Genomic DNA, 12,289 nt, shown 5'->3' with positions numbered 1-12,289 from the left:
TCTCTTCTCTTTTCGCCACTGGTTGCTTTCAGGATGGGACAGCGTTGCTTTGAACAGGGAGATTAAGTCTGTGGCCTTTAAAGGCCTCTCTGATGAAGTAAACACCTCCTTGAAGATGCTGGGGTTAATCTTCATCAGGTCCAGGAGACCAAGTGTGCCCAGTCCTTCAGCAAGTCTGTAAAGAACAAATAAAATTAAAGAGATCAATACACACAAAAAACAACACAAGTGAGATATAAGAAAGCATGTTCAGAGAAAAGCATGTTAGCCCAACACACCCATGTCATGATAACTAAGCAATTGCCATAGGTGAAGTGAATCAGGAGTGGCACACAATTGATCGTCATTACCCAGTTAAGTATCCTTTAACAAAGACAGGCCCAACACATTGTGAACAGTCAAACTTTGGCCCCAAACAGAAGCAAGTGCACTATATTAGACAACAGTATGTGGCACCATGAAGATTTGTTTTTCCAGCAATAAGTATTTTCCAGCTCACCCAAGCATTTTCCTCAAAATGTAAGTAAAATGTGGTCCAACCGCTGTAGCACTGTCATGAACAAAATTAAGGATTTAAAACTGAACAAAATTTACAATTTATAGACACCATTACAGATGAAGTGTGGGACTATACTCAAATACTCACTGTTGCAAGGCTTCCTTTGTCCTTCCTTCCACGTAGAAACTTGTGGCAGCCTGAACCAACTGGTCCCGTCCCTCCATGGTGGTGATACGCCTCAGGGACCCCAACAAGGACAGGCTCTCCGCAGCTTCCTCAATGGCAGCTCTAGCCGCTGTAATATCAACTGCCTCACTGATCTTTAAGACATCATCAACAGTTCATTAGTAGAAGCAGGCCTTTGAGATACTTCAAGTGTAAAATAAAGTAAAATAAATACAGCAAGTAAGGACAAAATTGACATACCTTTTTGAGTTTCAACTACAAATCCTGATCTTCTACTTCTTTGAGAGTGGGTGGTGATGTAGGTGTAGAGCAAAGGTTTTGGTAGAGCCTCTCAGAAAAAAAAGAAGGTGACACTCCTCCATGCACCAGTACGACAGCCATCATCACTCCATATGTTTTGTAGAGACCTCTGTGTATTGCTGCAAAAATGGAAATGAGATTTTCCAGTTGGCAAATATCTGCAGGATAAGGCTTTTTCAACAAACTCAAAGCTAAAATTTCAACAAATGCAGGAATATCAATTAGGTGAGTTAGATAAGTGCCATATGTGGGTACCAACCATGGCTGTCCAGGGACAGGTTCTTGCTGTTCTGTGGCCCTGTAAATAGGGTGCTGTCTTTGAGAGCCATCATAAGTAGTCGGAAAAACTCCTGTGTAGGGCCCCCCTCGTCCACTGAACCCTCTGCTTGCATGAAGTCATCCATAAATATGACACTTAATTTGGATTCTGGATTGAAACTCCTCCTTGCAAAGGCTCGGATGGCACCATCCATTATGTTTTCTCTGCATACATTTATCATATTACAGCTGGGCGTCTCTCCAATCCAGACCTTTGATGCTAGAGTGGTCAGTAAGGTTTTCAGATCTGATCTGGAACAACACACAACAGTAACCAGTTATGTCATCCATGAGCTGTGAAGATCAGGAGATCAGGAGCCAGAGCCTTCAGCTATCAGGCTCCTCTCCTGTGGAATCATCTTCCTGTTACGGTCCGGGAGGCAGACACCGTCTCCACATTTAAGACTAGACTTAAGACTTTCCTCTTTGATAAAGCTTATAGTTAGGGCTGGCTCAGGCTTGCCCTGTACCAGCCCCTAGTTAGGCTGACTTAGGCCTAGTCTGCCGGAGGACCCCCTATAATACACCGGGCTCTCTCTCTCTCTCTCTCTCTCTCTCTCTCTCTCTCTCTCTCACTCTCATCCTATTACTGCATCTTGCTAACTCGGCCATTCTGGATGTCACTAACTCGGCTTCTTCTCCGGAGCCTTTGTGCTCCACTGTCTCTCAGAATAACTCATACCGCAGCGGTGCCTGGACAGTGTGACGTGTGTGGTTGTGCTGCTGCCGTGGTCCTGCCAGATGCCTCCTGCTGCTGCTGCCATCATTAGTCATTAGTCATACTTCTACTGTTATTATACACATATGACTATTGTCACACAAGTATACTGTCAGATATTAATACATACTTTCAACATATTGTACCACAGTAGCCAGAACTATAACTATAATATTATTACTTTCATTAATGTTGTTGTAAGCTACTGTCATTACCTGCATCTCTCTCTCTCTCTCTCTCTCTCTCTCTCTCTCTCTCTCTCTCTCTCTGTCTCATTGTGTCATATGGATTACTGTTAATTTATTATGCTGATCTGTTCTGTACGACATCTATTGCACGTCTGTCCGTCCTGGAAGAGGGATCCCTCCTCAGTTGCTCTTCCTGAGGTTTCTACCGTTTTTTTTCCCCGTTAAAGGGTTTTTTTTTTTGGGGAGTTTTTCCTTATCCGCTGTGAGGGTCTTAAGGACAGAGGGATGTCGTATGCTGTAAAGCCCTGTGAGGCAAATTGTGATTTGTGATATTGGGCTTTATAAATAAAATTGAATTGAATTGAAGGCTGATGGAACCATTTTGCAGGTGGGGTTTTGCAACATCCAAAACAGTTGCATTAATATAATATATTTAATCTGTATAAAGCACTCTGTTGGCCTGCTGGCCATGGCTCATTTAATACATACAGTAAATTATTAATAGTAAAGTAGGAAACTACTACTTACTCGTTAGTGTCATTAACATGACTCAAATTCAGGAAGCCAGCAGTTGTATCCAAGGGCACGGATGAGATGTTTTGAGGACTGTCATCTTCTTCGGGAACCAGAGTGTCCTGGCAAAGAACAAAAATTAAAAACCTGAGTAAACTCAATTACCATTAAATAATGATGTTTTAAATTAAATAGTAATACAGGAGTCTCACAGTAATGTCCGTGTCCATTACGTCATCCCAGGTTACAAAAACTGTGCAGGATTCATTGATATGATCAATTATTCTGCCCATTGTTGTACTTCTTATTGGTGATGCCCTGGCTCTCTGAATAGAGAAGACCTCTGTTGCCATGTCATCTGAGCCGACAAAGTCAAATAGGTGCTTCAAAAAAACAAAACAAAAAAAAAAAATATATATATATATATTAATGCTGAGCCGACATAATCTCCTTGTTTAAAGTTCTTAAACAATTAGAGAAAAAAGTGTACATTGACAGTGTTTGCATATAATTTAGGGGATTTTTGTAAATTAGCAATAATGCACCAGGAGGTATCTGATATCTAAACACAATTTGAGTACCTGAATTGGCTGCATGAGGAGAAATCTCCTCCTTACAACATGGCCATCCGGATATTTCACTTGCAGTGGAATGCCATCCTGCGGCTCGGCTTGGTCGCTCACTGTGCTTACCCTTTCTTGGTCAGTCTGCAGACTTTCAAGGTATTCCTCATTGCGTCTTGCACGAAGTGCACGCCACTCATGTAAATCCTATTGGGCAACATTAAGAAATATAAAAACATTAAATCTATTTATGATTGACATTGACTTATATTCAAAGTCCCTCTTATGAAACTCATAAAAGACAAAAGCTTACATCAGCAAAATCTGCTACTTCCACTACATCATCTGCTACTTCCACTATCTCTGTGTCATGAGATTCCTGTACAACCTGTAAAACAATAAATGTGATATATCAATGTCAACAATTGATTGTCTTAAAGTGCAAGTCCAGCGTAAATGGACCCCATGGTCTTTTTCGGCATGAAAATACATCAAATAAGCCATCGAGACAATTTTTTTCGTTTGTCAACCATTAAGGGAGAAATCCCTGAAACACGCCAACAGCCAGACATGGCTAACAATGATTAGCTTGGGGCGGTGTACTGAACGTATCCAAAACGGCGTTCAATACTTTCCTCCTTGAACTGAACTCCAGTGCATCGACTTGTATGGACTGCCTGTCAATACAGACCTAGCCTACTGCTAAGGCTTGTAAAACAGCATTTTTTTAAATAAACTCCTACGCCGGACTTACACTTTAACACTTCAAAAATGTTGATGTTGGGTAATAATTGTTATAGATAAATGTTCATTAGATAATGCTAAAAGTGCTGATAAATGTACTTACACCCCTCTCGATTGTATGAGGCCTCTCTGGGGAGTTATGCAAAGCATGGACCACCTGTCCATCCTTCAAAATACCAGGACAACACCCGATTTTTGGCAAGTTATACAATATATATGTGAAGTATAAAATAAGCCTAGGAACAGCTTTAAAAGGCAGGCTTGGTAATGTAGAAAATCTAGGAAGATGTATCTCCCCGGGGCTCCATCTAACCCCTCCCCCTGCCCTTTGGGCCCCCCCCCCCCCCCCCAATATACACAAAAAGTCTATATTGGACATGGTTACCAACACTGCCTTTAAAATGGAGTTTCACAGGTATTGATAAAAAGGTGCCTACATCATCTTGGTCCAGGCTTTGGCAAGAGGCCAAGACTTCTACTGCATCCTAAAGAGACCAAAATAATGTACTGGTCATTTGAATGTTAACACCTACAATATACTGCTAAAATGTTGCTTGTCAGATCTGTAGGGTGGTAAAAAGTATTCTTACATTACACCCATCTTGCTGTTCTCCGACCTGCTCTGCCAGACTCTCCTTTAAAAAGTACGGAGTAAATGTTCAGTTATTCATCAATAGGAATCATCAAGTCCACATGAACAGGTCAACCCAAAACAGTGACAATTACATTTACACATTAAAAAATTCATTTTACAATTAAACAGGCAATTTAGCTCAAGGTATGGTCAATGTACAGTACCTTTGGGAGTATATATAAAGCTGATCGATTAAGCTCTCTGCTGGCTTTCAGCACAGATGGTGACAGTGGAGAAACTTGAAGTCTTGTAATTTTTTTTATGACAATCTACCCTTGCCAACTCAAAATCCGTGCTGCCCACTCTCGGAAACGCATTTCTGAGGACAGCATGGAACTCCTCCGCTGACAAGGACACTGGCACCTTTATTTTTCTCAACGCTTCCACTACAATGCAAATTGCATAAAATAAAATCACTACAAACAAGTAATTTGTGCCAAATTCTCTTACAGGAACATATAATGTAGCCTATGCATAATTAAACATCTTGTAACATACCTTTTTGTGGGTGGACTGTTTCCATATCAGGATGGAGGACGAGACCTACTCTGAAAGTGGCAAGTCTTGTTTGCCCCCTCCTCCTTGGCCCTCTACTGGGGGCATCATTTTCCCTGAAAATCCGCAACCTGAAAAAGTGACAGAAAATGTGCAGACTGTGAAGCAAAGCCAAAAGCCTAATTAGCCAAAGTCTCCTAAAAGAATAAATTGTAATCAAAACGGAGTAGATAACCTAGACATAAAATACTGGGTAACCGTTTTAGAAACCTCTTTAAGAGACTGTAGTAAATGTAGGCCTACTGTCAAACTGTTATTTCACTGCCATCAATATACATTTAAAACCGAGCTGCTGAAACGGCGTGAGTCAAGTCCTCCATTTTATAAAACCTTAAATGGCTGAAATCTTTCTATCCAACGTCGTTTCCAAACATGGCATTTTTGCAAAGTTAGCTTGCTAAATAGGGTAATGTTAGCCAACACTACAGCGCACACTTCAACCATGGATGCATTAATGTTACAAGAATCCCAACTTGTCTCCGCAATAAAATGTTCAAATTCACGTAGACAATGACATGGAGTATTTTATTAACATCACTTAAACATGACTTACTTAAATTACTCCGTCAATGGTTTATTATGGTTAGCTTAAAGAGACACAACATAAATAATGTTACAAAACCGACGCAAACTTCAACCTTGTGAACATCACTTGGAGTCCTTTACAGATAACTTAAAGTACTTACCTTTCTACAAGACTCTCGGAAGAACTCGGCTGCTCCTGTCTGTTCTGAATTCGTTCAATTACACCATTAAATCTGTTTCTCATAGCAGTGATGTAATCTCGACCTCTACTCGACATAATGCACCGTCCGCCACCAACAGAGTGCTGAAGCATCCAGTCCCGGCTTCTCTTAGTATGTCCATTAGCCACGGCCAGGTGCCTGCAAATGAGTGGGGGAGGGGAAGCAGCGTTGTGATTGGCTGCAGTTTAACAAGCAATTATACGCAGCCTGCAACTGACTTGCACCTCTTGCTCTTGAGTCAAGCCTGTTTCTTGTTTTGTTTTTTTCAATTTAGAAATCTTTATTTTAGTTTATGAACAAGCAGACAATCGGCAAAATAGATATTCATACAAATAATACAACATATATAAAATAATTAATTAAGAATATGTAAAATATCTTGATTGGACATATGAATTCCTTTGAATATGATAAATACAGAGACTGTACTGTACTGTGTCAAAAGATTCTGCAAAAATAAATGACAAAAATCGATCAGTTTGTTGGTCTTCAGTGGCAGTTTTACTCAGGCTACTCAATATCAAAAGCCAACAATGTAACTAATATATATATATATATATACAGTACAGGCCAAAAGTTTGGACACACCTTCTCATTCAATGCGTTTTCTTTATTTTCATGACTATTTACATTGTAGATTCTCACTGAAGGCATCAAAACTATGAATGAACACATGTGGAGTTATGTACTTAACAAAAAAAGGTGAAATAACTGAAAACATGTTTTATATTCTAGTTTCTTCAAAATAGCCACCCTTTGCTCTGATTACTGCTTTGCACACTCTTGGCATTCTCTCCATGAGCTTCAAGAGGTAGTCACCTGAAATGGTTTCCACTTCACAGGTGTGCCTTATCAGGGTTAATTAGTGGAATTTCTTGCTTTATCAATGGGGTTGGGACCATCAGTTGTGTTGTGCAGAAGTCAGGTTAATACACAGCCGACAGCCCTATTGGACAACTGTTAAAATTCATATTATGGCAAGAACCAATCAGCTAACTAAAGAAAAACCAGTGGCCATCATTACTTTAAGAAATGAAGGTCAGTCAGTCCGGAAAATTGCAAAAACTTTAAATGTGTCCCCAAGTGGAGTCGCAAAAACCATCAAGCGCTACAACCAAACTGGCACACATGAGGACCGACCCAGGAAAGGAAGACCAAGAGTCACCTCTGCTTCTGAGGATAAGTTCATCCGAGTCACCAGCCTCAGAAATGGCAAGTTAACAGCAGCTCAGATCAGAGACCAGATGAATGCCACACAGAGTTCTAGCAGCAGACCCATCTCTAGAACAACTGTTAAGAGGAGACTGCGCGAATCAGGCCTTCATGGTCAAATAGCTGCTAGGAAACCACTGCTAAGGAGAGGCAACAAGCAGAAGAGATTTGTTTGGGCCAAGAAACACAAGGAATGGACATTAGACCAGTGGAAATCTGTGCTTTGGTCTGATGAGTCCAAATTTGAGATCTTTGGTTCCAACCGCCGTGTCTTTGTGAGACGCAGAAAAGGTGAACGGATGGATTCCACATGCCTGGTTCCCACTGTGAAGCATGGAGGAGGAGGTGTGATGGTGTGGGGGTGTTTTGCTGGTGACACTGTTGGGGATTTATTCAAAATTGAAGGCACACTGAACCAGCATGGCTACCACAGCATCCTGCAGCGACATGCCATCCCATCCGGTTTGCGTTTAGTTGGACGATCATTTATTTTTCAACAGGACAATGACCCCAAACACACCTCCAGGCTGTGTAAGGGCTATTTGACCAAGAAGGAGAGTGATGGAGTGCTGCGGCAGATGACCTGGCCTCCACAGTCACCGGACCTGAACCCAATCCAGATGGTTTGGGGTGAGCTGGACCGCAGAGTGAAGGCAAAGGGGCCAACAAGTGCTAAACACCTCTGGGAACTCCTTCAAGACTGTTGGAAAACCATTTCAGGTGACTACCTCTTGAAGCTCATGGAGAGAATGCCAAGAGTGTGCAAAGCAGTAATCAGAGCAAAGGGTGGCTATTTTGAAGAAACTAGAATATAAAACATGTTTTCAGTTATTTCACCTTTTTTTGTTAAGTACATAACTCCACATGTGTTCATTCATAGTTTTGATGCCTTCAGTGAGAATCTACAATGTAAATAGTCATGAAAATAAAGAAAACGCATTGAATGAGAAGGTGTGTCCAAACTTTTGGCCTGTACTGTATATATATCTATATATATATATCTATATATATATCTATATATATATATATATATATATATATATATATATATATATATATATATATATATATGTATGTATATATAACCTTTTTTGAGCATCTAAATTTAATTTAGGGCTATATAACCAGCATTATCACTGATAATGGGGCTTGTTAAAACCTAAACAGACCTCTTCTTGTTCAGAGATTAGTCACTCATCAGACATAATTAGGTACACAGGTGTTATTTACCCATTTTAATGAAATGTATACCCTTCTAAAGACCTTCAGGATTAGAGGCCGTTTACACGTGCACGGTGATTTTGATAAACGGAGACATCTTCCTTCATTTGTGCCCTTCGTTTACACGCAAACGGAGATTTCTCCTCTGAAAACGAGTCTTTCTAAAAACTCCGGCCAGAGTGGAGATTTTGGAAAACTCCGGTTGCGCGTTTGCATGTAAACTGAGATAAACGGAGATAAACGGAGTTATAGGCAGCCGACGTCACAGTATGTGCCGGAACTTGCGCCTGTGTCAAAAGTGCGACCTATGTTGCTATGGTGACAATGGATACATGGAAGGCTTGAGCCTCTCGTTACACTGCCACCTACAGGTTTGGCATGCTCTTGTGTATATATACACGGGTAAGTGTAAACGAAGATCTTTTTGAAAACGGAGATGGTGAAATGTCCGTTTATGAAAATAGCCGGCGACGTGTAAACGGCCTCTTAGAATGGGTGAGGGGTCAAGTGTAAATAGCTAGATCGCGGGGCAAAGGCTAATTTTCACCTCCGTGTAAATAGACACTCCGTTGTTTAAAACACATTATAACATTTAAGTAAACACAAGATACGCATTTTTTTGTAACATAGATCAGCCAAGACCGTAATTTTGACCGTTTTCAAATGTATATGTGCAATAACTTTGTTGAATGAAAAAATGCAATACTGCCCTTACATGACTTTTCCTAAAAGTGTCTGAATTTTAACTTTTAATAGTTTTTATATAAATTACACAAAAGACAAAGAAAATATGATATGTTATATCTATTCCGGCCATAAGCGGTCATATTGACCGCACATCATTTCGCAGAAATGATGTGACTGACTGTGTACCAGGGAAAGCTGAGGAAGAATGTCTGCATCCTGAGCACCTGCACACAGGTGTGGGCACCTTTAATGGGGCAAAGGCAAAACGAGTGTCTGTGATGTACTACAACAACACCAAGTACGGCGTGGACGTCCAAAGGCGGAGGAAGATGGCCAGTTGCGGTCTTCTATAACACCCTCGACCTGGCTGGGATCAGTGCCCGCATCTTATTTAAGGAGCACCAGCAGCAGGAGAGCCCGGAGGAAAGTCCTGCAGCAGCTGTCAGAGGAGCTGAGGGCAGAATACATGGAGGGGAAAGCGGCCGCGGCAGTCGGCACAAGCTGGGCAGCAGCAGAAACAACCACCACAGCAGCAGACACGGACACGGAGGCAGTGCCGGTCCAAAAGAGCTGCAAACAGAACCAAACATCGGACACTTGAAATGCTACAAGCCCGTGTGTGGTAACTGTGAGGAGAGCGGAGGTAATCTGCGACCATTGATCAAAACGGCTCTTTTTTTTTTTTTGTATTAGATCAGATCGTTTCCAGCTTTTTTGATTATTATTATTTTTCAATATATGTTATTAAGTATTAAAATAAATTGTTTCACAATTAAAGAAGTTACTTTTAATTTTGATTTTCTTGTTCTGAGATTTCTCTATTAAAATCATGTGTAAAATGCAATAATTAGGGTTTACTATGTGCGATGATGATAGTGTTGGGATTCCGGCCATTCTAGTGTTTCTTTCTAGAACCACACACATAATTTATGTCTGCCTGGAAATAGTCATGCAGAAAATAAGGGACATGAATGTTTTCAACTGTGCATTACAGATGCTCCACAATGATCGCACCAACAAGTAACCTGGATTGTTCCTGAGTAGCCTATTATACACTTAATATAGAATAGAATAGAATAGAATACAATAGAATACAATAGAATAGAATTACTTTATTGATTGCAGACTGGGAAATTATTTTGTCCCAGCAGCAATGGGTCCGCAAAAAAAAAACAAAAACAAAAACAAAACACTCTGTATAACATAAATAGAAAGCAAGATATACAAAATGTATATATACAGTGCAAATAAAATAAAAAAAATGTAAATGATATAATATAATATCAACCAGAATTAATTTTATGGCTTCTTTTCTGACTGTTTTTATTCTGATTTAGCAATGTGACAGACTTAAAATGGCTTACTGACCATATGAAAAGGCTGGGACTGATGTGATTCCACTGCAAACGGCTCAAGACTCCACGGCAGGAAACAAATCACAGACAGTTGAATATTTTAAATGAATGAATATTATGAATATTATAAATGTGTATTATTTTCTTTTGACCATAGCACCAACATTAAATCCGGACATTCTTATCAACCTATATTTTACCATTTAATCAGAACTAAGAGTGAGTAAGGTAAGGTATGCCCCCTGCTGGTCATATATTAAATTAAAATGCTCAAAGAGTAAAGTTCCATGTTTTCCAAATACAGATATTCATTGAGTACCATTGCAGTTACTATTTCCATAAAAAAAATGTTAATGTTTTTATTGATATTAAATTAACGTTTGATGAATGGTGTTAAAGCTAGAATGCCCACTATAGTGGAGCAAAATGAGGCAATTTTATCCTGATAAAGATCATTTATAATTTAATAACTAATGTTGGTAATAACTAATAAAGTTCTAAAACTGCAACCCAAATGTTTTATTTTTATAAGCTACACAATAAAGGAAGACAATGGCAAAGAACTAAGAGGTTTCTTATCATGTTAAATAGAGGGTGGAAACCCCCCCAGGCTTACATAAATGGTTTAACCCAACAGCTCAGGAGCCGATGGGGACTCAAGACTCTCACCCGTTTCAAACTGGACAAGTGGCCAAAGGGCTCACAATCACATGAAATTAACGCGTCGTTAACGTGTTGTTAACGTGTTAACAACGCAGATTGTTGCGCAGATTCGATCACCGGCGATCGGCGCACAATGCATGCCAGTTAGTTTTGTGTCCGACTTCATCCCGACTTGCTCTGACGTATTACAAAAGTGAACAGCGATAAAGCCGCGAGAGCGAGGCGGCCGCAGTTTTTAGAGCCAGGGGCTGCAGTTGCTCTCCACCGACTGCACCGCCTGGCTCTCACCTGATCTAACAGCTGATTGGTTAAGACAATATGACGTTTTAGATAAACTACTCATTTGTGTTGAATTTTAGAGATTAAGATTGTATTTGTCTGACCTGAAGGTTTACTCTGTGAACAGAAAACATGTGTGACTGATGGTGAAAACAAACTGATATAATGGTCTCATCACTTTTTTAATGAATTGACATCATTCCAGACAGGATGTTAGTGTGTCTGTGACTTCCTGCATGGACTGAAGGCTGCTGGAAACTGTCGGGAAACTGTCTGACTTCACCACAGCTTTTTGTCACCGCCCCCCGCTGCGGCCGCCTGCTCTCGTCTACTTTTCAAGCGAGGCGCAGTTCATCTCGAACGAGCCTACTATTTATCTAAAGCAAAAAGTTATAGAAAACATTTCAAATGCTAATCAACATTCAGACCATTTGGTGCCAGAGTGTTCAAATAATGTATGTAGAAATGTTCCCTCCTAGATAAGAGATTTTCTAAATTACCACCTCTTCTGGGGAGGGAAACCTTCTCAATACCTATGTATTTCAATGAAGCAATAGGATGATTAGCTTCCACAGAATGAGAAGCCACAGGGTAATAATAATTAATTCCCTGCTTGTTTTGCCTATGTAGGCCTTACCACAAGGACAGGTAATCAGATAAATCATAGATTTTGTGTGGCAAGTGATGACCCCTCTAATGGGGTTTGATTTACCAGAATGTGGATGTCTATAAGTATTACAGCGGTAAGTATAATTGCACTGAGCACATGACCCACAGTGTCTGTTACTATCTGGGATAGGTGTAAGTAATCTTTGGCAAGACTCCAAAGTGGGGGCCAAATCTGATATTACTAGATGGTCTCTTAGATTGCTACCACATTTAAAGACCACAAGAGGGGGATGTGTATA

At 40.2% G+C, this 12,289-nt stretch overlaps 3 long non-coding RNA genes across 3 annotated transcripts; all 3 read right to left on the bottom strand.

The window, feature by feature from the left end:
- Nucleotides 1-47: 47 nt before the first annotated feature.
- On the bottom strand, nucleotides 48-1,099 carry LOC144467473 (uncharacterized). Its single transcript, XR_013493668.1, has 3 exons — nucleotides 926-1,099; nucleotides 647-819; nucleotides 48-175 (listed from the first exon to the last, which is right to left on the bottom strand). It is a non-coding gene; the product is annotated as an uncharacterized LOC144467473 (long non-coding RNA).
- Nucleotides 1,100-1,416: 317 nt separating this feature from the next.
- Nucleotides 1,417-3,302, bottom strand: LOC144467472 (uncharacterized). The gene is made up of 3 exons (XR_013493667.1): nucleotides 2,935-3,302; nucleotides 2,738-2,844; nucleotides 1,417-1,555 (listed from the first exon to the last, which is right to left on the bottom strand). It is a non-coding gene; the product is annotated as an uncharacterized LOC144467472 (long non-coding RNA).
- Nucleotides 3,303-3,309: 7 nt separating this feature from the next.
- Nucleotides 3,310-5,031, bottom strand: LOC144467471 (uncharacterized). The gene is made up of 6 exons (XR_013493666.1): nucleotides 4,828-5,031; nucleotides 4,620-4,664; nucleotides 4,467-4,514; nucleotides 4,133-4,195; nucleotides 3,599-3,673; nucleotides 3,310-3,492 (listed from the first exon to the last, which is right to left on the bottom strand). It is a non-coding gene; the product is annotated as an uncharacterized LOC144467471 (long non-coding RNA).
- Nucleotides 5,032-12,289: the final 7,258 nt, after the last annotated feature.

The sequence above is a fragment of the Epinephelus lanceolatus genome, chromosome 16 (assembly GCF_041903045.1).
Source record: "Epinephelus lanceolatus isolate andai-2023 chromosome 16, ASM4190304v1, whole genome shotgun sequence".
Taxonomy (NCBI): Eukaryota; Metazoa; Chordata; class Actinopteri; order Perciformes; family Serranidae; genus Epinephelus; species Epinephelus lanceolatus.
The sequence above is the reverse complement of the archived record's forward strand: the minus strand, read 5'-3'. Positions and strand labels throughout refer to the sequence as shown.